General features: G+C 41.1%; 1 long non-coding RNA gene across 1 annotated transcript in view; it reads right to left on the bottom strand.

Annotated features, from left to right (window-relative positions):
- LOC142047404 (uncharacterized) overlaps window positions 1–23898 on the bottom strand; it is a 144695-nt gene extending 120797 nt beyond the window's left edge. The window contains exons 1-2 of the long non-coding RNA XR_012656659.1: window positions 23669–23898; window positions 22925–23007 (exon numbers count right to left, since the gene is read on the bottom strand). This is a non-coding gene — a long non-coding RNA (uncharacterized LOC142047404). The remainder of the gene's footprint in view (window positions 1–22924; window positions 23008–23668) is intronic.
- Window positions 23899–25788: the final 1890 nt, after the last annotated feature.

The following is a 25788-nucleotide window of genomic DNA, read 5'->3' as shown; positions in this document are numbered from 1 at the left end:
ACAATTGGTGACCTGGATAGAAGGCTGAATCACTACCTACCGCAAGGGGGATTGTCACAGCAGCAGTGTGGTTGCTGCCATACGGGGGATACCTGTGACCCGCATGATCTAACCACTAGGCAGCACCACCTCACCACAAGCCCATTTTTAACAGCCATAGGAACAATTTACCAAGGGTTGTGGTGGATTCTCCATCTCTGGAAACTTTTAAATCAAGTTTGGATGTTTTTCTAAGAAACACGCTGTAGTTCAAACAGGAATTAATTCAGAGATGTCCTATGGCTTGTGTTTTACAGGTCAGATTAGATTTTGGCCTTATAGTCTATGAATATCTTTTTACCCATCCCACCCTTTGTGCCACCTTGTTCACTTTGAACTCCCCACATCAGTAATGTCCTTCATAAAGAGGCACAATATGTGTAACCTAACAGGCTAATATTTAATTTGTGCTTTCCTAGCTATAATGAGGCGTGCACTGTGACTGCACAAAGCTCTCTCTATTTTACTGTGCTAGAAGAAGAAAACCCAAAGATCAGCAGGCAAAAGTGATTAAACAATGCCACTGCATGTCACCCATTCTATCAACAGATCCACATCGACACTAGAATTATTTTCTCAATAAATGTTGAGCCTCTTCAAAGGGAAACTCCATCTTTAGCACATAGATGTTTTGGGATAATAAAGAGTCAGTAATATTTTAAGGATTGTGGTCAGCACAGCTGTAAAGGGCCTTAATCTTGAACTGACTAGGTATGTGGGACGGCCAAGAGCCATGAGCAATGGCTATCATATTTGGTCTGAGTGCTTATTGCTCGCAAGATTTAAAAAAATTAAAGGCTAGAAGAAAAACCACATTTAGAGATTTTCAAGCATTAAGAAGCTCGAGCTACCCACATCAGAGACATAAAATCCCTTGAAAATTCTGTGATTTGTGACCATCTGCATTTATTTTGACAAAAATCCTGAGAGTTGCACTGATGAAAGTTTAGATTCTCCGAATGTGCTATATTCCTAGTTCATTCTGTTAGGAAGCTAAAAATACACACACCATCCTGTGGATTTATATTACCTTGTCAACATGTTACCTGTAATACACCAAACATAGTCAGACATGCTATATTTTCCTTTCTAAAATGGCTGATATGGTTCATTTTACTTGGTCAAATCAGGTTTATAGCTTCAGTCCTTTTGAAGGCAGGATGGTGCAGTGGGTAAAGCGCTAGATTAGAACCTGTGAGAAGTGGGCTCTCTCTCCCAGTTCTGTCACTGACCTTAGGCAAGTCATTTCACTTTTCTGAGCTGGTTTCCCAGCCTGCCTTTGTCAGTCCAGTCTATTCAGACTATAAACTTAACAGGGCAGGGATAGTCTCTTACTATGTGGCTATACAGTGCAAAGCACAATAGGGCTTTGATCTCAGTTGGGGCTGCTGCGTGCTTTGATCTGCCGGAAACATAGCCCTGACCCCCTGGAGCGCTACCTTACCACGTTATATCCAAATGTGTGTTATATCGGGTTGCGTTATATCAGGGTATATATATATATAGTTGCTATAGTAAAAAAATAATAATGCTACTAATGTTTTCTACTAATGTGTGTTTCTGAAAGTTCCTGAGACTCTTATGAATTGAAAAGAGAGGCAGTGTAATAAACATGGCACCATTTACATGCATAATACAAAACGTTAGCCAAGACTCTGCAGTCATCAGAGCAGAAAAAAAATTTCTCACAAAGCTATAAGAAACCTGACAAGCTAATTAATTCTCAGTTATTGGTGCTGTACTGCAGGTGTTGCACATCAATAAACAGCAGAGTTAGGAAACTGGTGTTCGGGCTACCAGGGCATGAAAAGATTAGTCAGATGAGACTGTTGACTAAAGCTAGTATTTAAAACATAACTTCAGGAAACAAGAGACAGACACAATTTAATAGCGTGACCTGGTGAAGTATGAGTGTTCTCTGCATTTATTAATATTATGCATTAGCCCACTTTCATGAAAAGGATGATTCAGATTTGTGCCAATGCCAACTACTGTCTCTGTTCTGAAGAAAGTCTCTCCTTTGAAATGTGTCCCTTTTTTCCACTGCATTACATGGTTTTGAATATTTTGTATATGTGAGTTCTCTTCTCAGGATGTACTGGAAACACGTCACCCCAGTGCTGCCCTGCAAGAAGATGATTTTATCTGCTCATTTATCCATTATGTTAAATGTCAGCTGAGTAAGACCCACAGTAAAGAGCAAGAAAATGAGCCAAATGGCCCATTAATTGAAATAATGTCACTAAGAAATCTTAAGTTACTTTGGGAGTTTTTTATATACACCTCTACCCTAATATAACGCTGTCCACGGGAGTCAAAAAATCTTACCGCGCTACTTTATTTCACATTGTTATATTGATTTCACACAGTTACTTCTAGCATATGATAATAAAGTTATTTCATACCCTGCACCAATGAGCTGTTCTATGATCCCTATGCTTTTATACTATGCAAAGCTATAGTAAAGCAATAGGGAACTCAGTGGAGCAAAAGTTAAATACAACTTGTACAACTGGCTCTTGGAAAAGAAGTTGTTCTTAATTTCTAGGGCCTGTAGTCTCTTCTCCTTTAACATGAGGGCAGAGGAACAAAACCCAGTCAAAAGCAGTCAGTGAGTAAAGGAGAATGTAGCATCAGATCCGCTGCACACTTCAATCCCACAGAAACTCCTGCACTTCAAAGCTCCATGGGTTGGGAGGGAGTGAGATCAGGGGATGGACCCTGTCAACAATATAGTCCTCCCCCTCCCCCCCCAAAAAGAAATATATAGAAGGGATTTCTGTACACACATTGAAACACTACTTGGGAGAGATGCATCTGCAGACTGCACAGACACATGTAACTATAGCTCCCCATAGAACAGGTGTGGCTTGGGATGTAATAGACAGGCACTGAGCCTTCATGCCATCCATATGTGTGCTTATGTTCTCAAGGTTTTCTTGAAGACATTGGGACATCCATGGGTTAAGTGGGTGTTGGCCCTGCCTGCTCCATGGAAGGGACACAAATCCTCTGCACACATCCCTGGTACAACTCTGTAGGAAAGTCCATGAGTTGACACGTGCAATTTCCTAGCTCTGGTTTCCCCTCTTGGGCAATGAAATGGTCCTAAATTTTTAGTCACATGGTATATAGGCTGCTAAGTTACATTTTAGAGACATGCTACACAAACATATGTTTTTCTATTCTATGTCTGGAAGTGTTTCCTACATAAACGGATAATTATTTAACACAAACAGAGGGAGTAAGAGCACTCGGAGGTTGTTGGCAAAAATGTTCTTATAAAATCAACATATGCAGAGCCTGGATTTATGGAAAATAATTTGATTGCAAAAAATAGAAACTATCCCTAATGTATGTATGCTGTTGCCTGCAAATTACAATGATTCCCACAGTGGGAAAAAAGCAATAAAAGGAGGGGAAATATTACTTGGTTGTCCTGCTCTGTTGGACTCTGACCTCTGTTTCTATTTTATTAGGTGATGGATTTTGATTTTGATTTGATTTTTAATTCAATCACTGTAACTGGTAAAAAACTAAGTTTTCTCTCTGATGAACATTTGCACAAGCCTGAGTGAAAGCAAAAAGCACTAGATGATATTGTTAGTGTTGGTATGTATGCGGTGGGAGTTCTGAAATGTATCTTTGCAATATATTTGAAAAAAACAAGCTCACTGAAATATCCAGTGCATTGCTCGCAGTGTGTCTGGTTCAAAATTGGGAGTGTTTTTAAACGCTGCACCATAAATGGTTTTAGGGATATTTTCCTCATCCCCTCGTGATGGTAGAACAAAGTATTATTCCAGCCCTCAAGTTCAGTAACCTTTTCCTTAAATAGCTGGCACAGTTTCTTAAACAGGAACTTCCATACCTGGTGTCATTTCTAACCAGTACTCTGTCTAGTTGGGAACTTGGTAGTCTGTCTCATGTTTCAGAGGAAAGTGTAAATTCCCTGTAATGAGTAATAACATATCTATAGGGGAAGTTTAATCAGTGGTAAAGAATGGCACATGTTATATATATTTTTAATTAGTATAAATGTACATGATACTGTTACTCATATAAATACCAACTAAGCTCTTTGTCTCAGTAAAATCATATGGCGTAGTGTTCTGAAGGTTCTATATGCTTTGCTTTAAAGGAAGTATTTTCTCTTCCCCATTTTAAATGTGTTGCCTTTCCAGCTTCATTTTAGGTCCTCATGCTAGATAGGGAAAAGTAGATAGAAGTACTGAGTTTATTTAATTATTTTGATTTATTTAATTTAATTACAAAAAATATCTATACCAGATATAGGCCCCCTGACATTTAAAATATCACAACCATATCAAGAAAATACAAAAAGCCAGCCCCATCTGGACAGCTCAAGCCCATATTATAAAGCAACTCAGATAATCAAGGTGACAGATCACAAAATACCTCAAAGTTTGAGTCTCACTCTATCTTCACCTGCCTCAAATGCCTGAAAAACAGAAGGGTTTACAGAATACTCTGAAGGTCAAATCGACTTTCTCTATGCCATTCATTATTTTAAATACTTTCTTCGTGTCCATTCTGTTCTGTCTCCTCTCCTTATTTCTTGGCCACGTATTCCCTGCCTGTTGACATCAGCTAAGGAATCTCACCTCCGTAGGTCTTGTGTGAAAAATGACTAGGCAAAAATGATGCCTTTTTTGTGGATAGATCTGCTTGGCAGTGTCTATTGCTGACTATAATATGCAATTGCATCTTTCTACTCCTGTTAGCACATCAGAGCCAATACAACTATGGGAATGAGAGTTGCATTCTATTCCTTATGCATCACCTTCATAATTGTTTACTAAGTTCCAGTTACAGGGCCACCCAGTTACTGGGTGCAAACCCACTGATGGCAATGTGACTTTGCCATTTGTTCCTTCATTTTTCATGAGCTCTAAACTGAGTTCCCATTCGTGATATAAATCCATAATTCTGTAGCTGTTTATATACGGTGGAATTTCTCTATTCTTTCCCAGAGACAAATGAACATGAAGACTGAGATGGGCTACTCTACGGTTCAGTGCTATAAACACATATGACTGAGACAGTATTTCATGTTTTGTTAGCTCCAAAAACAATGTTGGTGATATGAAAAACCTGTATGTTGAGGGAGTTCAATCCATTGGTGCTTCCTTTAAAGTTAGAGGTATTCCTGGAGTGGGAGCTCAAAAGCAAAATATAAATCAGCAGGGAGGAATAGCTCAGTGGTTTGAGCATTAGCCTGTTAAACCCAGGGTTGTAACTTCAATCCTTGAGGCCGCTTAAGGATCTGGGGCAAAATCAGTACTTGGTCCTGCTAGTAAAGGCAGGGGGCTGGACTTGATGACCTTACAAGATCCCTTCCAGCTCTATGAGATAGGTAATCTCCATATATTATATTATCATTACTATCACGCATAAAACCAGTTAAGCTCTCACAAGCCCTTATTCCACGCCATTGGAAGTCAGTGAGAGTGTTGTCATTTATTTGGCTGCCTAAATACAAGCTGAGCTGTTTTGAAAATCTGGCCCTAGATGTGGGTCTCAAGCACTTGGAAATCTGACCCTCTGGGTGAAATCCAGGCTTCACTGAAGTCAGTGTCAGAGCAAGATAATGCCTTGAATAATGGCAGTATGGAATCAATTCTTTGTATTTTTTCATTGTTCCTTTTATTTGTTTCCATCTTCACCTTTTTGGTCTTATTGGCCTTCTTAATTCTGTGCATTCTTTCTGCTTTTTTTTTGTTCCTTCTGTCCTCTCATGAAGGGTCTGATTCAGATCTCATGTTGGTTTCATGCTGCCTTCAATGTATTTATTCCTGTTTTACACCAGTGTAAAAGATTTTGCCTGATCTCTTCTTGACCTTTTTTAATCCAAAATTTCTTTCCTATGATCACTTGTTTTCTTTTCTGTTTAATTAGCACAACCACCTTCTTTCTTTTATTGTTTCTACAGTAGCTCCCTTTGCCAACAAAGACCTGTCTCTCCATTTGTTTGCAACAAAATCTAAGATTTCTTATTATGAACAGCCAAATCTGCTGTGTAATTTCTTATAAAAGCACTTTATCTAAACACAAAAGAGCTGGTCCTTCACAGTAACACTCAGAGGACTGAATAAGTCAAAGGATAAGAGGAAAATACTGTACACTAAATGTGTAAGGAGCAAAGTCACCCATTCTCTCACACACACTTTTCAAAATCAAGTATGTGTAAAATGGAGATCCCAAAATATATACTGTATAGATAAGATTGCACAGGACTTACTTTACTCTGGTTTAAAAAAACTATAAACCCGTTGCTCATTGAGTAAACCTAATTGCACCAAAAATATAGTCCTTAAACAGATCTGTTCCTTTAGCAAGTATTTGTCTACAGGGATTCTTTTTCTTTCCCTCTCTCTCTTTGGTTTGGACGTAGAAGGCCAGATCCTCATGTAAGTCAGCATAGCTCCATTGCTTTCCTTGAAGTCAATGAGACTATTCATGTGAGTCAGATTATATACATGCTTAAGTGTTTACAGAAGAGGGGCCTGAATTATGTTTTAATCAACATGATGAGAAAAAAAAATTAACAAATGCATATTAACATGTTGATTGAGATTGGACCCAAAAAATGAGTGAGTGTCTTTAAGGGGTGTAATAAAAATGAATAACACTTTCTCCAGACAAATTACAGCAATAATTCTAGATTTATTTACCAGTGGGATAAAAGCAGGAAACTGAGGCTGATGAGAACATGCAGTCATTAATTACTCGTTCAAATATCCTGAACTTAATATAATCAGATCTATTTAGAGAATAATAAGTCAAGTAAAGGGTAGCATATAAAATTGGTGATTGGAAAATAATCAATTCCTTATGATAGTGCAAAAATAACTCAAGTTTTCCTACACAGTTTGTCTAGATTAGGATAAATAACCCTAAACTAACCACAACCTTTTCCCAAATGTAGACATAGGTTTACATCCATTATCTCAATATTTGGCTGGCTGAAGTCAATTCTAGGCTTCCCACTAGGGTCAACCTCGATTGACAAAATTGAAGTGCATCCACACTAGGAAAAAATGTATGGCTATGTCAGATTATTTTGCAAGTGTTAGCAGACCCTGACCAAATCTCAACTTCTTTTCCTTAGCTATGATGTTTCAATACCGTTGTAAAAGCCTGCTGAGTTGGAGTCTTCTTATTTCAGAATCTCACCTCCAGGCCTGGTGGACAACTACCAAAAACTGTTTTAAGTTAGGGGGTAATGACTCCATGTGAGCTTTCCAAGAGTATTTTGAGGGGCTTTTGAGCAAGGATTTGTTCTGATTTCTTTGAAATAGGAATCTCATAATTTTGAATCTCCATTCAGATTACCCGCAAGTGTATATTAATAAGCCTTTTAAAATCAAGGAGCCATTGTTCAGCATTAGATGTTCAACACTCTACAAACTGCATGAACAACTAAGGGTGGCTTTTCATAAAGTCTGCTTTCACAGTAAGGCTTTTTTTAATAATGTTTTTGTTACAGGTAAAGCCACACATAATGAGATTGACTTATACCGATAATAATAGAGGTGATTGCAAATTTAAAAAGCTGGAAAATTATGCAGATTGTAATTAGGACCTGAATCCTACAAAGCCTTACTCACATCAGTAACCTTACTCACACTGGCATATTAGTTCTTTATTTCACTCTTGGAAAATGAAGGGAGGAGAAAATGAACCTGAGCAATGGAGCCATCTCCCAGTTAACCTTTGCAAGTACAGAGTACACTGTTGATGGCCCAATGGAGGAGCTTGAGCCTAACATACTGGGCAAACTCACTTTGGGGCCTTATGTCCTAAAGCAGGGGTTCTCAAACTGGGGGTCAGGACCCCTCAGGGGTTCACGAGGGTTATTACATGGGGGGGACATAAGCTGTCAGGCTCCACCCCAAACCCCACTTTGCCTCCACATTTATAATGGCATTAAATATATAAAAAAGTGTTTTTAATGTATAAGGGGGAGGGTCACACTCAGAGGCTTGGTATCAGGGGCAGCTCTAGACATTTCACCGCCCCAAGCATGGCGTCATGCTGCGGGAGGCGCTCTGCCGCTCGCCAGTCCCGCGGCTCCAGTGGACCTTCCGCAGGTGTGCCTGCGGAGGGTCCACTTGTCCTGCGGCTTTGGTGGAGCCGCGGGACCAGAGGACCCTCTGCAGGCACGCCTGTGGGAGGTCCACAAGAGCCGCGGGACCAGCGGACCCTCTGCAGGCATGCCGCCGAAGGCACCCTGCCTGCCGCCCTCCCGGCGACCAGCAGAGCATCTCCCGCGGTATGCCTCCCCAAGCATGCACTTGGCGTGCTGGGGCCTGGAGCCGCCCCTGCTTGGTATGTGAAAGGGATCACCAGTACAAAAGTCTGAGAACTCCTGTCCTAAATGGATGGCAGCTTTTGAAGGTATAAACATTTCCTTACACTTAGAGGCAAAGTGGCAGAAAAATCCAATCTCTGGGCTATATTCTGGAGTTACCCATAAGTCCAGAGAGAGGGCCAGCGCACATTTGGACTGTCAGAAGCAGGCCAGGGCTCCGTTTGTGATTCAGAGTGACAGTTGGGTCCTGGCTTCCAATTTGTTCCAGGAGGGAAGTAAGCTGTACCAGCCCTATGTCTGACAGACTGCTTCCTTCTCTAGGCCAAACTCAGCCATGCTGGCCAGTGCACAAGATACACAAGCTGGGGGAGTAGTGGGCTTGTCATGGCTGTTCTACACCCACACATAGACTGGTTATGTAGGTGACTTAGGCAGGGGAGGAAAGAGACTATGTATACCCTCTTTACTCCCCGGCATAGGCACATAAGGTAGCTCATAAAATGAGCCCTATATACTTAAAGCTGTCATTGAACATATGAATGCCAGATTCACTAGGCTACAACAATCTCTATTCACATGGTTTGAATGCTTTGACTCTGCACAGTGGCCTGGTAATAGAAAAAACTGGCCTGTTACGGCAGTGTACAAAATGACACTCTGCTAGACCACTTGATGTGGGTATGGAGGGAGGAGAAGGGGAATCCTTTACATCAGTCTAAAATAACACTTCTATGCCATGACTCCAATACAAATGACAGTGTGCACACATGTCTAAGAAAGCTGTTAACCATCTAGTGGTTAACCATAAAGCTTTAAGCATAAACCATAAGCCTTTCTGCACATAGTGATCTTGGTGGAAATACTGTTCTCATTGTCCTGTAGCATGGCAGCGGCAAAATGTGTGTTTTCCACAATCAGAAAAAGCACATTCATCTATATATGCAGCATTGTCAAAATCAGGATGGGATGCAAATACAAGCAAATGGCCCAAATGTTTTCTCTCGGAGTGGGGAAATGCAGTTGTGCAGAGTCACATTAAGCCCTCAACAGCAGGTAGCATTACAGGAGAACTGGACTAGTTTTTTCCTGTCATCCAGACCAGATTTCAAATGAGCTAAACATGACCCATAATGTGAGAGATTTTCACAGACACAAAAGGCTGTTAAAAATCCAGGTCCTAAAGAAGATCAATGGGAATTTGACACCTAACTTCAATTTATGCCTTTGAAAATACCTCCCTTATCCTCTAGGCATTTGAGTAAAACTTCTAATGTGAAATGAATGATGTGGTCTCAATCTCTGATGGGTGGTGGCTGTAGTATTTCATTTACATTACAGCAACTGAACAAGAGTCAAGAATACCAAAACCAAGCAGAATGCAGAGAAATGACCTTCAGAAACATAACAGCTGCAACAAGATTTCATTTTAATTTACCAGCAACAATAAGGTCACAGCTCATGCGGTGAGACAACCAGGTTTGCTTGTTAGACAACCAAATTTGTCTCAGCTGTCAATGAACAAATGATTATGGACCAGATTGTAGAGCCTTTGTTCACAGGGGTGGGCATTTATTCTTGAAATGACCTCCGCAACCTGGTGATTACTATATGAAAGACACCTATAGGTGCATTGGTTAACAGAGAATAACATTTCTCTCAAAGGAACATGTAGAGGCCCCATCACCAGCAACATTTCAGAGTGGACAAAGTATCATAAAATGTACAGTAAAGAAAAATCATGCACTGACAGCTGGATGGACTATGTGACCATATCCTGATTCGATTTCTCTTATCCATTCTTTTATGCAATTCTACCTTTTACCATTAATTCTCTACTCTCTCCTTCTGTCTTTATGTACATTTAATTACAATATTAATCAAAGAACTCAAGAAAAGTTTTTATTCAAATGAAACTATGAATATGGGATTGGGGAAAAATTTAAAAGTCATTAATTCTATTTATTTTGAAATATTTTAATGTATTTTAACACTCTGTGCTTGAAAAAATGCATTTCCATCCACATCAATGATATTGAACAAATATTATTTTCCCATGTTTATTTCTTTGCCAAGTACTGTAGTTAAGATAAATCCCTTTCCTATGCTATAGAGAACACTATAAAAATTGCTGCAGACAATGTTTGTTCAGTTAATATATTTTTTTTTCAAGACGACCTGATCACTATTACAAGCCATCTTTCCATGCACCATTCTTCTACTACTCTCACATTTGTTTTCATGGGGCCACATTTTGTTCTCATTGCCCAATCCAGCTCCCATTGAAGTCTTCCCATTGTTATTGTTTTACCCAGTTACACCAGCATACAGCTGACAATTCAACTGAGGAGAGAGCAACTGTTCTTTTGAGTTTTGTTTTTTTTAGAAACAAAAAGCAGAATCTATATGCTCTGTAGTAACTAATCCACTTCACATTCAGTTTGAAATTCGTACTATGGCTCCAGCAGGAGCAACATACAGAGTCCAAAGGGGACCACAGAGGTGGTATTAAGCCACTTGTCTTCCCTCAATATTCTGGGCTGCTGCAAAGGCTGCAATGTATAAATTAGACTATATTTAATAAACAAACAGCTTTCAGCAAGCTGCAATCTATAGGCTGCCATTCAGTCTAGAGCAGACTAGAATCTCCATAGTGCCCCCTACAAACTTCCTCTGACTCCTGGGGCTTGCAGGCCTATGCAGTGTCTGCACCAGCAGAATTCTTCCACAGCCTACCTCTATCCACCCCTATCCCAAGCAGCTGGGAAATGGCATCTGAGTTCTCTGGTAGCTCCCCTAGAGGTTCATAGCAAAGTTCCAGGAGCTGGAAAACTCCAAGTGGGGAGTTACAACTGTGGAAGGTGTGATACAGCATGGCCAGAGGGCAGCAGGAGTGGGTTAGAAGGGAGCCTTATTCCCTGTAAGGAGAAGAAAGTTTGCTATAGATTAATTAGAGCACCTGAAGCCAATTAGAGCACCTGCAGTCAGTCACATGATAAAAACCCATGCTTCAATCAGACAGTGTGGGAGTAGGAGCAGAAAGGATTGGTGCTGGAGCAGAGAACAGTTTGGAGGAGTTGGAGCAGAAAGGATTGGTGTTGGAGCAGAGAACAGTTTGAAGGGAAGCAGAGGACAGTTTGGAGAAGTGCTGCGGTGGGCTAAGAAGTCCAAGACCCTAGGTAAGGGGCACCTGGCTTGTGCAGAGGGAGGGCAGGAAGCCCCCCACAAGCTGAAGGGCAGGAGAGGGAAGTAGCCCAGGGGAAGGAACCATCAGTTCAAGTGGTTCACCACTATCCTCAGGGCCCCTGGGCTGGGACCTGGAGTAGAGGGTGGGCCCAGGTCCCTCCCTCTCCACTCCCCTCCTCTAGGACACTAGTGGGGCAGTTAACATTCCACTGCAGGGGCAAGAAATGGTGCCCTGAACCTTCCCCAAAGAAGAGAAAGCGTGAGACCCATCAAAATAGTGCCGGCAATTTGCCACAAAGGATAAATACTAATGTTTTGCTTACATGATAACTGTTGAATATTTACTCAGTTACAAAGAAAGCGCCCTGTACTGTTCAGATATACCAGGGTATAAGAACACAACTGGCCCTCCTGGCTCTACTAGGCTCAGATAACGTCACTCGGAGACCCTGGGTTTAATAATGACTGGTGCAGTTTATTTACAGGTTGTGCTCCCACCACCTTTTCACAATACAAGCAACCCTTTACCATCTGCAGGCAGGAGGGGGAGCTACCTCCCTGCTTTCACTCCCTGCCTTTTCCCTTTCTTCTTGCTCTCCCCCTGATTCCTTAAGTCTGAGCCCAGGAAGGAAGGACTCTCTCCTTCCCTGCTTACCTCCATCTTTCCTGCCTCCTATATAGCCCTGGGCTGGCAGCTGGCTTTCATTCCCCAATTAGGGCAGGTTCTTTCCAGCAAGCTCCACTTTATTCACTTAAATGGGGCTGGTGTGGCAGGGAGCTGATTCTGCAGTCCTTCTGCTCATCACCCTGCCACATAGGGGAAATACCAAATACTTACAAAGTAGCTATGTGATTATGTGTAACTCACATACAACAGTCCAGTTTATGAGTTGATTATTTTTTACCTAAATGTAATTATCAGAAACATGCAGGAACTTAGCTAAATCAGGTGTTTAAAATGCTTCATATAGATAGATACAGATATTGCTTCAAGGTAATTGCTGACCAATCATTTGAAATATTTGATTAAAAGAATAAATACAGGTGTTTCAATTAATTATTTGTGGGTGGCCCCAGTCAAGGCAGGTATTTTTGAAGCACCACAAAAGGAAATCTTAAAAGTACAAGCAAACTTCATCTGCAGGAAGGCCTTACCATTTAGCTTAAGTTAAATCTAGATTGAATTGTATAGTTTAAAATGAGACTGAATGCTATACCCATAGAAACTTATTACTGTTTTATATGGAAAAAGATGTTAATTTGGGTAAAACCATAAAGTGTATAAAATGCAGTATGAATGTAAACGGGGCACTTTGTGAGCAAAAGCACTTCTTTCTTTGGTATTATTCTTATAACAGTCTGGTAGTGCAAGGGTGGGCGCTACCATTTAGGCGACTTAGGCAACGGCCTAGGGCGCCAGAATTTTTGAGGGGCGCTATTTTGCTGGGGGGGCAGCATGCAGCTCCGGGGGACCTACCGCAGTCGTGCCGGCGGACGGTCCGCTGCTGTGTCGGCTCCAGTGGAGCTGCCGCAGTCGTGCCAGCAGACGGTGCGCTGGTCTAAAGGCTCCGGTGTACCTTCCGCAGTCATGCCTGTGGCAGGTCCACCGGAGCCTTTAGACCCACGGACTGCCCACCAGCACGACTGCGGCAGCTGCACTGGAGCCGCTGGGGGGCAGCAAAACGGCCGTCCACCTAGGGCATCAGAAACCCTGGCGCCGCTCCTGGGTAGTGCTAGTCTTGAAAGTGCCCCAAGTCTGCTCTGAAAGTACCATGTGTTAGGTTTTTTAAAAACATATTTAGGTGTCTCTTCCTTACAGGACTTAGAAGCTAAACTAAAGAAACCATGTGTGGTATCATAAATAAGCCTGAAGACTTGTAAATTGGAATGTCTCCCTTTTATGTAGCACAAGCCTCAGGCTAGGCCTGACCATAAACATAAGTGTGAGGGCTAGCATCCTGGTAGGGAGCAGGGACTGAACCGATGACCTTTAGAGGTGAAAGTAGGAGTTTGTACAGTTGAAATAAAGAGCCAGGATCTCACAGTGGGAACAGTAAGAGATTCACTTCCTTTGTCAATCAGGCACAAAAGGGGTCACATAACACACACTGGCTGTGGGTTACATGAACAGAGAGAAGAAACTCATCCTGAGGCCTGCAGCAGCTCAAATCCCAGATGAACCTCACTTATGTGAGGTGACTATCTTGACCAATAGACCAGGGACCTGCAGAGCTAAAAGCAAGAGCTTTTACATTTGACAGGCCAGATTCTGTAACGGACTCACATCCTCAGTGGATTGGGCGCAGGTCTCCAGGAATTAAAGATTATTCTTTAATTAAAGATTGTCATGTGATGAAACCTCCAAGAATACGTCCAAACAAAACTGGCAGTCCTAGGTGCAGAAAGGAAAATGTAGCACATGGTGGATTATACAAGTAAAGCATGAGACACCCAACTCTTTGCTGAAATTGCACTGGTGTAAAAAAGAGCAGAATTTGGCCCTTACCTATGTCACACAAAGGGAATCCCAGTACATTTGGAAATCAATGTACTATGTTTTGCCAAGTCTTTCCACAAATCTTCATATTGAATTAGCTTGAAATACAATACAGAACGTGTGTCTTCTAATTCCCTATATAATGTTCACTATCGGGAAAAAAAGTGCAAGTATGTGCCAAAGTCAAGTACTGTGTGCCTAAGGCAACTCTCTTCCTCAAGAAAGTCAATTGTTATCATAAAGAAGTATTGCAAACAGCTGTAATTCTTCTTGCTAATATAATATCTTTCCGTATGGAACTCCAGCATGTTCATACACTAGCTACAAAAAGTTTGATATTTCATTTTTTTCCAGAAATGAAAAAACTCCTGCCCAAAACGTCATGCATAAACCTACTGAACACCACATCTGATGAAGTGCATATACATAAAAGAGAATTATATAATATTATAGAAACAACCAAAGATAACATAACATAACCTTCCATCTAGCCCTCAAATACGTCTGACTTCCTAACCTCCTCTTAATATGAGAATGAGATAATCCATTTCATATGCGTGTTGACATGACAATATTGAATTCTAACAAATTTCATGATTTCTAGGAAATACACAAATGTGATTAGCCTAGCAAATCAAAGGGTGCTACCAATTTACCATTATCATACATTGCATTTTATTGGAGATAATTCTCCTACTTCCATACACCTCTTTTCAGACAGCTTCTATTGTTTCACTTCACAGGATCCTAGCTGAATTCAAACCACACATAGACACTCAGATCTGCATTTAGGCATATAAAATGGTCATTTAGGCAACTGGATTCCAATATAAGTGACCCAGCACACAAATTAGTTGCCTTATTTATTAACCTACATTTGAAATTTTGTTCCCTATATGACTGGATCTGATCTCAACCAGTGTAAATACTGAGTAATTTAATTAAAGTCAGAAGCATTACACTGATGTAAAACAGGCATAAGTGTGGTGGAAATCAACCTTGGTGTTTTTATAAGTGCTTCTATGGTTTTGCAATGATTACATTCATCCACAGTGCTATATTTTATTAATAGTCCATTGATCATGTAATTATACTAACAAAAGATGAGGTCCATCATGACAACTTTTTCTAAGGGGGGAAAAAATAACTGGGTCAAATTTTGCACTAAGTTATATCAGTTTAAATCCATTGTGGTTATAGCGATATTACTGAAGACAGAAACTGGCCCATTATCTCCACTCCACACATGCATCTCACAGAGTGTCATCCCAAGTCCACTTGCTATTCATTTTTAGTACTTCAAGGTGAGGCCCAAGTAGTCTCTGTCCCTAACCAGTTGGATGTGTGCCAAGGTGATGGTTAATACCTGAGATGGAGCTGAAGCATTTGGAAAGACCAAATGGAGCCTGTAGGACTTCATTGGGGTTCACAATTTTCATTTTTTGGGGGCCCCAGTTAGAAGCACTCCTTTTTCTTCCTGTTAAGATGGAGATAGTAGCTTCCATTTTCAGAACAGCTGCTGATTTATGAGGCCAAATCCCCTGCCAGTCCTACAGAGGCAGCAAACATCTTTCCCCTCTACAGAATAATTAGGAGGAAACTCTGTGGAGTTTCCTGCTCCCTAACCAGATTTTTCCCATTTAAGTTATGTCTGCAGCACGTAGACTATATACATACATACATACTGCTATGTATATATGCTATGTGCCCCCTTAGCATGAGTATAAACAGCAGCATAAATACTGAGGCATCACTTAGGCAAGTAGATTAAGGACATGCCTGAACCTGGTGGTTATGTACCCTACTTCCCCCAGCAATGTGTCCCCACCCTCAACACTGCTGTTTTTGGCAGCGTAGTGTCCTGCTGTCTCCTGCAGCATGGAAAGACTCAGGCAGTGGGGAGTTGCAGGGGCCTTTCTATGCCCCAGGGAAAGATTTGCACTACAGGGGAGCTGCCCAAGCCTTTCTCCACTGTAGTGATGGATTCTGGCAAAAAGGCTCTGGCAGCTCCCCATTAACGATCCTATCCCTGCTGCCTTCCCCCGCCAGAGCTTTTCACTGACACGGGTAGCTACTGAGGCATGTAGTGTACGCCTCAGTGAAAAACAATCTGCATACAGAGGCACGTACATGCTGCCACCTGTGGTGTGCAGTGTGGACCTAGCCTTAGAGAAGACTCTGGTCCATAGTCCATGCCTCTCCCCCTTGCCCAGACATTGAATCCTTCTTTTCAAACTGGTCTCATTCTAACTTTACTGCTGGAAGTTAAGATGAAGAAAATTAAACACATAGCATGCAATGCTGATAGAGTACCAGTTCAACATGGATGATGGCAGTGATGCTCTAAAGGAATATACAAATAGAAAACACAGACCATCCATCCATGAGTTCCATTACCACACACAACTACTGGAATTTCCAGAATAGGGCCAAGTGCTCTTAGAAAAAATGCCAGAAGTAGTCTTCAGAGCAGCAATAAATTGTAACAGTTCACACGCTAGCTTGCAAAGCTATTTTTAAGAATGGCATGTTTATACACAGTAAAGCTTGCAAAAGAAACACAATTTCAAAAGACAGGAAATTCCCAGCAGGCCACATATACTGCATTTGTGCAGGATAAGCAATAGAAACATTTATAAGAATGGTACAACATAGAAGGATTCAGAATTCCAGCCAATCACATCCTAGAAATGTCAAGAGTTAGCCTCTTGCAAGCTGCACTAGAATTCTTCTTAAAACTAGGCTAGATTTTTTTAAAGGGCCTCCAGTCTGTGAGTAGAAATGCCTAGTACTTAGATCTGTAGCTGTCTGATTTGCTTACACGGTCACTATTCAAGGATAATAAATGAGAGAGCCAGAAAGTCAAGATAATGCAACATTCACATTTTATTCCTTCCTCCACGTGTACTTTCCTCTCATCAAGTACCTCCTGGTCACAGAGTTCTCTAAGTTCCTAGACATTAACCTATGCATAAACATATTATCAAATGATAATGCTCCCTGTTGGGATGCAATCTATCGTAACATAACCTGCTTATATATTTAACATTTATTACACTACCTTAAAATCAATATCACCATATAGATAATTTACCAGCTACTTTTTTTTTAACTCACTATTAACTTGCTTGGGAACTAAGTTATTCTCCTCTGGATTTGATAGAGCTGTTCTTTCATACCTTAGTATTTACCAAGTTTAGTGTATACCTTGCAGGTAGTTTGATGTTGGAGCAAGTGCAAGTCTTTCTTGTGATGACAAGAGACTGCCTTTCACTTGGTTCTTCTGGTGGTGTGGTGTTTTGAAAGTCTTTTTCCAATATCTATCAATTGTTTGCCAGTTCTTTCCATGTCCTGCTGATCAAGTCTCACTAGAATGTGTTTTTCACCATCCTTCATGTCTATGTTTATGTCTCGTGTTCCCCATGTACAGGGCCAGCTCCAGGCACCAGCGAAGCAAGCTCGTGCTTGGGGTGGCAGATTCTAAGGGGTGGCATTCCATCCAATTCTAGGGCAGCATGGCCACTCTTTTTTTTCTGTTCTTTTTTTTTTTTGTTCACCGCTCTGGCTGCCCTGTAAGGGGCGGCGGCGTGGAGGAGGAGAGCGCCCTGCTGGGAGCCAGCTCCATGCTCCATCTGCCCCAGCCAGTGCCAGGTCTGCAGCAAGCCTGGCAGCCCGCGTCCTTCCCTCCCTGCTGACCAGACCGGCGCGGAGCCCTCCCAGCAGGTGGCACAGTGGGAGGGGCCGAGTGGTGAGCACCCTGGCCAAAGGAAGCCCTGGCCGTGCCCCTTCTCTCTCTCCTCCCCCCTGCTATCCAAGGTGCACACTCCACTGCCAGGGGCACATCTGCAGCGAAAGTTTGCACCCTGGCTCCGGCCACTCTGCAGGTTGTTGTTTTTTGGTTTTTTTTGCTTGGGGCAGCAAAAAAGCCAGAGCCGGCCCTGATCATGTGTTTGCAGTTTCAGTGAAATATATATCCATCCACCCCTACATTATATGAACATACATTTATCTGTTCAACACATCATTTGTTTTTAAGTGCATGTTTTGTCCTGAGGAAATAATTTGATCGGACGTGGTCTCTGGATGGGAGTTCTCAGAGATATTTAGCTAGTGAATCATAGTAAGCTTTGGCCTTTAAAGTCTCTCTTCCTTTTTGTCTGTTACTCCTTCTACCACTTCCAGCTGTTGTAATGCTGGGGCTATAAGCCCCAAGGAATGCATCCTCATGTCAAGTGTTATACTGGGCTACAATTAAGGCCTTCTGTGGGAATGTTAGTCCTTTCAAGAATGTCTTGCAATATATTTTCTTTGCTTTTTGCAGATTTCTTTAGTAGCAATTTTAACTGCCTATGCGGATTTGCCATTTAACTGGCTGTGATATGGTTATGATGTGATGTGACTGAACTTCTATTCCCAGGTAAATTGCACAAACTCAGTACTGGTCTGGTGTCTGAAGCTACATGATTTGGGATACCATAACTGCTGAAATGCTGGATTACCTTGTCTATGATGGTCCCTGCAGTAGTGTCTAACAGTTCATCTAATTCACAGAAGTCTAAATAGTAGTCCAAAGAAATGAGTGGTTTGTGTGGTTTACAGTGAAAAGGTCCATTGCTCCTTTGCTTCAAAGTCTGTTGGGGATGCTGTATAGTTTCAATATCTCTCTTTGGTGTTTGGCCTAGCTTTCCCCATGTGGAACACATCTGCTCATCAGTTCTCAGCTATGCTTGGTTCTGTGATTTTAGCAATGATGCCATTTTCCATTTAGTTTATTGCTCCCATTATTGTTTCTCTTATGGCAGTGGGTTCTCTGTGAGATAGGTGCTGTACTGGCAAAGTCATTTTATCTATATCCAGGTGTAATGTGCCTGGATGATATTGCAGTCTGTCAAAAATATCATGGTAATCTTTTAACAGCTTTGCTGCAAGGATGTCACAATATACTGTATGCTCTGGATGTTTTTCATTTTGCTTGTGTGTCTATTGTATGAATCTTTTCTGCCAGGTTTAGTGTCACAAAGTTCATGAATTCACTTGTTTTAGCTGAAAGCAGAGGCTTCAATTTTGTCTGTACTACTTGAAATTTCAGCCTGCATACTTTTCCTTGGGATTTCCTTGTTGTCTTAGTTGCATCATGATCATGCCAGTGTACAATTTTTTATTTGATTTTCATACAATCATAGATATGTAGGGCTGGAAGGGACCTCAAGAGGTCATCAAGGCAAGCCCCCAGTGTTGAGGCAAGACCAAGTAAAGCTAGACCCTCCATGACAGGTGTTTGTCCAACTTGATTTTAAAAATCTGCAATGATGGGATTCCACAACTTCCCTTGGAAGCCTATTCCAGAATTTAACTACCCTTGTAGTTAGAAAGATTTTCCTAATATCTAACTTAAATCACCCTTGCCACAGATTAAGCACATTCCTTCTTATCCTACGTTCAGTGGATGTGGAGAACAATCAGTCACCATCCTCTTCATGGGTGGCATGTGGACCACCAGCTGGGGGAGGCTATCCTCCCAGGCTTACCTTTTCCACCTTCCTGCGACAGTCCAGAGCCCCCCACTGTGGCCACCAGTCCCTGCCCCCACCGTAGGCTAGCGCCTCCAGCCCCAGAATGGGCCCAGCCTCCCCAGCCCCAGAGTGCCAGGAGGTCAGGCAGTGCAGCCCTAACTGAATCACACTGCATTTGCAACTGCATCACATTTTTAACTCATATTTAGTTTGTGATCCACTATCACTTAAAGATCCTTTTCAACATTACTGCCAGATAGCCAGTTATTCCCCATTTTGTAGTTGTGCATTTGATTTTTGTCTTCCTACTTTTCACTTGACTTTATTGAATTTCATCTTGTTGATTCAGACCAATTCCCTAGTTTGCCAAAGTTGTTTTGAATTCTAATCTTGTTCTCCAAAGTGCTTGCAACGCCTCTCTGCCTGGTGTCATCCATCAATTTTATAAGCATACTCTCCACTCCATTATCCAAGTCATTAATGAAAATATTGAATAATACTGGACACAGGACTGACCCCTGCAGCACTCCATTAGATACGCCTTCCCATTTTGACAGCTACTTTTTGATAACTCATTCATAACTACTCTTTGAATATGGTATTTCAACCAGTTATGCATCCATGTTTGTTTATGAGAATATCACACTGGACAGTGTCAGAAAACTTACTAACTTTAAGATAATCAACTCTACTGCTCCTATCTTAGCCACTAGCCAATAAAGAAGGAAATGAGGTTGGTCTGGCATGATTTGTTCTTGACAAATCCACGCTGGCTATTCCTTATAAACCTATTATCCTCTAGGCACTTTCAAATTGGTGGTTTAATAATTTGTTCTAGTACGTGTCCAGGTACTGAAGTTAGGCTGACTGGTCTATAATTCCCCAGGTCCAATTTGTTCCCCTTTTTAAAGATAAGTGCTATGTTTGCCCCTCTCCAATCCTCTGGGATCTCACCCATCCTCCACAAGTTCTCAAAGATAATTGCTAATGGTTCCAAGATTGTTTCAGCTAGTTCCTTAAGTATCCTAGGGCGAATTTCATCAGGCACTGCCAAACTGAATACATCCAACTTATCTAAATATTCTTTAACCTGCTTTTTTCTTATTTTGGCTTGTGTTCCTTCACCCTTGTTGTAAATATTATGTTTAATAGTTGGTCACCATTAACCTTTTTAGCGAAAACAGAACGAAAATAGGCATTACATACCTCAGCCTTTTTGATGTTATTAATTATTAGCTCTCCTTCCCTGATAAGTAGAGAACCTACACTTTCCTTCATCTTTCTCTTGCTCCTAATGTATTTAAAGAAACTCTTCTAATACCTTTTATGTCCCTTGCTAGGTGTAACTCATTTTGTGCCTTACCCTTTCTGATTTTGCTCTCAATATTTGGGCTATTCTTTTGTACTTATCCTTAGCAATTTTGCTTCCTTCTCTTGAATAATGTTACGGAAGTCATTGTAGTGGAGCATGTTTACTAATGTCTCTCTATTTGGCATTTAATGTCCTATTTGCTTGTGTGCTGCTGCATTGTCTTTGCATCTGTCAGTCAGAGTGTCAGAAACAATTTATTTTGCTGTTTTGCGTGCTATCATACTATAGTGCCCCATTTCGGAAAGCTATTTATCATTACAGTCAGGTAATATGTAGATCTCCCTCTATCTCTCTTTATCTTTGGGCTTTGTGAAGGCCAAGACTACAACACGGTTCAAAAAAGAGCTAGATAAGTTCATGGAGGATAGGTCCGTCAATGGCTATTAGCCAAGATGGGTAGGGATGGTGTCCCTAGCCTCTGTTTGCCAGAAGCTGGGAATGGGAGACAGGGGATTGATCACTTGATGATTACCTGTTCTGTTCATTCCCTCTGGGGCACCTGGCATTGGCCACTGTCTGAGGACAGGATACTTGGCTAGATGGGCCTTTGGTCTGACCAAGTATGGTCATACTTATGTTCTTATGTTTCTATAGTGCCCGTCACTGAGTGCTTCCTGATAAATCAAATCTGCGTGGTGAGGTCCCTATTGAATTTCAGATAATGTTTTTCTCTTCTCTCCTAATTCTGCTTATGGAGCAATATTGTTTTAAAATCATCATCATGTCAGTGATAGTGGAAATGCCTTGCCCAAGAGGTGGGTCTTGTAGCATGCTGTGAAAGTGATCAGATTCTGGATTACTCTGATTTCCTCAGGAAATTGATTCCATGGCTAAATCCCCACCATAGAAAAACTAATATGTGCACCCACAAAACTGCCTGTAAAATTGGTGGCTGAATTGAATCCCCTTTGAAAGTTTGGTTCTTGTGGCTAACGCATTGGATTGTAACTTTGAAGAGCTGGGTTCAGTTTGTGGTTCTAGTTCAGACCTCCTGTGGAACTGTGAATAATTTAATCTCTTTGCTTCAGTTCCCCAGCTGTCAAATGAGTGATAGGTAAACTTCCCTCTTCCCTTTGTCTGTCTTATCTATTTAGATTGTAAACTTTCTGGGGCAGGGATTGTCTCTTAGAATATGTTTGCACAGTGCCGCACACTATGGCCCTCTGGTGATAACATGTCTGTGGTTGAATTACTTCTTTTCCACACTCAAAGTATTTGCTGTTCAATACTGAAAGATGAACATAGACCTAGTCCATTGCTGTGAGCCCCTCTGATATGCAGAAGTAAACATTTAGAGGAGAATCTCAGCTTTCATTATTTACAAAATAAGGGTTTGGCCCTTTTCCTTGTGAAGAGATCCCTGGAAACATAACTAATGTCAACCAATCGCTGGGATTGAAAGGAAGCATCAAATGCTCTTCATTTATACATCAGGAAGCTGGGAGACAGATTAAGATCCTCACAGCCACATGCTTTTTAATTAAAATTAGTCTGTTAAATTTGGGGTGTATCCCAAAGAATCATCCTTTTTAACACTCACTAAAACCATTCATCTTTGCTCTTTCCAATCCTCACTCACCCAAACCCTACCCTGCAAAAGTGACATCAATGCAAAGAGAACTTTCCAAACTGCACACAGATCTTTCAAAGCTCCAACAGCAAGAAAGGCATGATTAACATTTTTATACAGTGGCCTGTTTAATCTTTCTTCTTGTCATATAACTGGAGCCTTTCTTCTCCTCTTAATGTTCACAGAGGGAAATATACTTGCAGTGAATCACTCTTCCAGCAATCAGATGCTACAGTTTCATTCTGATGTTTATTCACAAAAAGCCATTTTATGCCTTGCATATTCCTCCCCATGAACTTTGTCCCTGTAGTCATTTACAATTAAACTAATACAATGGCATTCAAACTACCTGAGCCAAATTCATCACTCCACAAGAAAATCAAATAACACCAAGTGGGAAAAATGACTTCCTTACCTTTCTAACATGTTCGTGCTTTAGATGGTGCCACTGAATGAACAGGAGACCATCAGAACCTTGTAATATTGCAGCACTTATTGCTGGGAATAGAAAGTTCAGCTTAGACCCATATTAAAAAAGATAATTCTATAAGGCTAGGAATAGGAAGGTCATGGCATTAACATTGTTGCTTTCCCTTCTGAGGCAGTCTCCTTTGATCCACCTCCAATAAGAACTACAGGTGAGACTGCACAGTGGTCTGCCCTTGCTCTTTACCTTTTCTACACGTTGCTGTGGGCTTCTACATGCCTTGTAACACTTTTGCTAGGGCTCATATTTGTCTGCATTTCCGTAACTGATTCTGTGTCAAAGAGATAACAGATTATTTGCCGAAGTTGCACTATAGGAAAGTGGACTGGTTGCTCAGCAACCACATTTGCAATGTATTAAGCTTAAGGTTTTGACCTACTATATTCAAATCGCTCTTAGAAAAGGAATAAGATGGGAGTTTGGGAAAGGCTACTTAGAGAACAGGCTCTGCTGAAAGCAAACAAGGCAAACTCTGGTTTGTTTTAATTAATTCAAGAATTCATGTAGAGCATTGCAAGTGGAAATAAAGTACCCTGAACCCCATTACCCACAAAGCCCTCTAAGACAAAATGACAGTTCTTTGGCTTTTTTTCTTCTTCATGCTGACTGGCTGTGGAACAAATTAGGTATAGAAAGAATGTGAGAATTAATATGTCACAAAATATGCAATACCTGGAATGTTATGGTAAATTGAAATGTCCATCACGTGAGCACCAGGCCTGCACTTAATTCCTGGGGAAGAAAAGCAAATTCTGCATGATATGCTCTTCCTCCCAATAAAGGTGTCATAGCAAGTAGCTCTCCCATTCTCTTCATGCCTTGGAGGTGAGGGCAGCATGGTGCTGCTGCTATGTGCATCCACTGAGAAGATGATAAGCTCTTTCCCTAGCTTCAGAAGCCTGGCAGAATTTTTCATGTTAAATAATCAAACAAAACTTCTGCCTGCAGGGTGACCTTGCCCTTTTCTATTCTGTCCCTCCACATAGCCCAGTCACTCATTCTTTTAGTGTACGAGGCCAACAAAACCCTTAGTGACCCTCATGTTTCATCTTTGTAATTCATCATGTAATTAATCTTTTGCTAAATATAGTGCTTTCCAGCTTCAGTTTCACATGGTTAAACTAGCTGACAGATTAATTTTGGCTTCACTTTTCAGTTTACAGAATGCTCCATTTAATTATTAAATACCACTTTATCCACTATCCCTTATTTTGGCTCATCTTACAACTTTTTGTTCACCTCTGTGCATCTTCTGCAGTTGCCTGATCTAATTTTTACCTCTAGCTTCATCTGTAGCCAAGGCAATTCCCTCTGAACGCAAAAGCCAACAACAACATTCAGTTGTGCCCTAAAACCTTTGCACGTATGAATTTTAGAAGCAACACTCCTCTTGCCTAACAAAAGCCGCCACATGTTCAGTTCTAAACTTTAGTTGCCTCTTCCCCATGCTGAGTTTTCCAATCCAAATCTGGCTATTTTAGAGTTGACATTTATTACACTTACCATAAAGCTATTTACAGCATTACAGTCATGATGGTTTTACTGAGACCTCAAACTCTTTTGATTTTGTATTTTCTTCGCTGTTAAAATGCACCTTTTTGTAACAATCATAATACTTCAAATCACAGTGGTAAAATGGGTTAAAATGACTATCAAAGTCTCCTGGAAAATGTAATTTTCCAGTAATTGGTGTCCACCTACAGTGTGTGGTATACACACATTAATCCCTCTCCTAAGCCTCACACACTTCTCATCCTACGCTATGTAAAGCAGTCTGTCAAACTCCCCAATTGCCCTGACTTTTAGCTCCTATTTTCTAATGGCTAACTAACAACTCCTTGCAAAGGAAAAATCCTCACAATGGCAAAGGGATTCTAATGATCTATTCTACACTCTGGGTTTAAATTCTGTGTCCATAACACAATGTGGAGTTCTGCTGCCATCCATAAATCGCTAAATCTCCATTCAAAATGGTCAGTAAATCTGCTGAAAACACTTGTTATTTTTAACTCTTCAGGATGATGACAATATTTCTGGCATTATTTACATATTCTAATAAATGAATTGATTGGTATTTTAAACATTTTATCTTTATAACATATGGGGGGAAATAATAGGATAATATCATTAAAGCTGACTAGCATTTATATGTACTTGTGACTTGGCCACTTGTGAATAATGTGTCTATGCCAAACTCACACTAGTGAAGATCCTGCTTCTCCACGCTAGTGCAACCAAACTTCCCCTTGGTTTGAGTTGGAGTTTTGATTATGCCAGGAACTAGAGTGACTAGACAGCAAATGTGAAAAATCAGGACGGGGTCGGGGGTAATAGAAGCCTATATAAGAAAAAGACCAAAAAATCAGGACTGTCCCTATAAAATCGAGACATCTGGTCACCCTACCAGGAATGCAGAGTCAAAGTTTAAATCTTTGTACCAATATAAATGACAATATTCTCTCCCTTTTCTACATTTTTCAGGGCAAGGGAACCTCTGGTGGAGAATGGTGCAGAGACATGATTGGCCAAATCCCTGATTCCAGCCAAATTATGCTTAACCAGGACTAGGGTCAGATTAAGACAATCCAGGTCCAAGGTACAGCATAACAAGGAGTCCTCATAGCAGAAGCAGGGGCCTTTCTCCCATTTTGGAGAGGTGGGGTGGTAAATCCCTTGGAATTACTGGCAAAGACCACAATTTGTGACAATTAGCTACACAGAGTCCTCTGTTGTGGTGATGTTGGTATGGCCCATGGAAGTGGTGGGTCTTTGAGTTAACACCATATTGAGAT

Source organism: Chelonoidis abingdonii, chromosome 10 (assembly GCF_003597395.2).
Source record: "Chelonoidis abingdonii isolate Lonesome George chromosome 10, CheloAbing_2.0, whole genome shotgun sequence".
Classification (NCBI taxonomy): domain Eukaryota; kingdom Metazoa; phylum Chordata; order Testudines; family Testudinidae; genus Chelonoidis; species Chelonoidis abingdonii.
The sequence above is the reverse complement of the archived record's forward strand: the minus strand, read 5'-3'. Positions and strand labels throughout refer to the sequence as shown.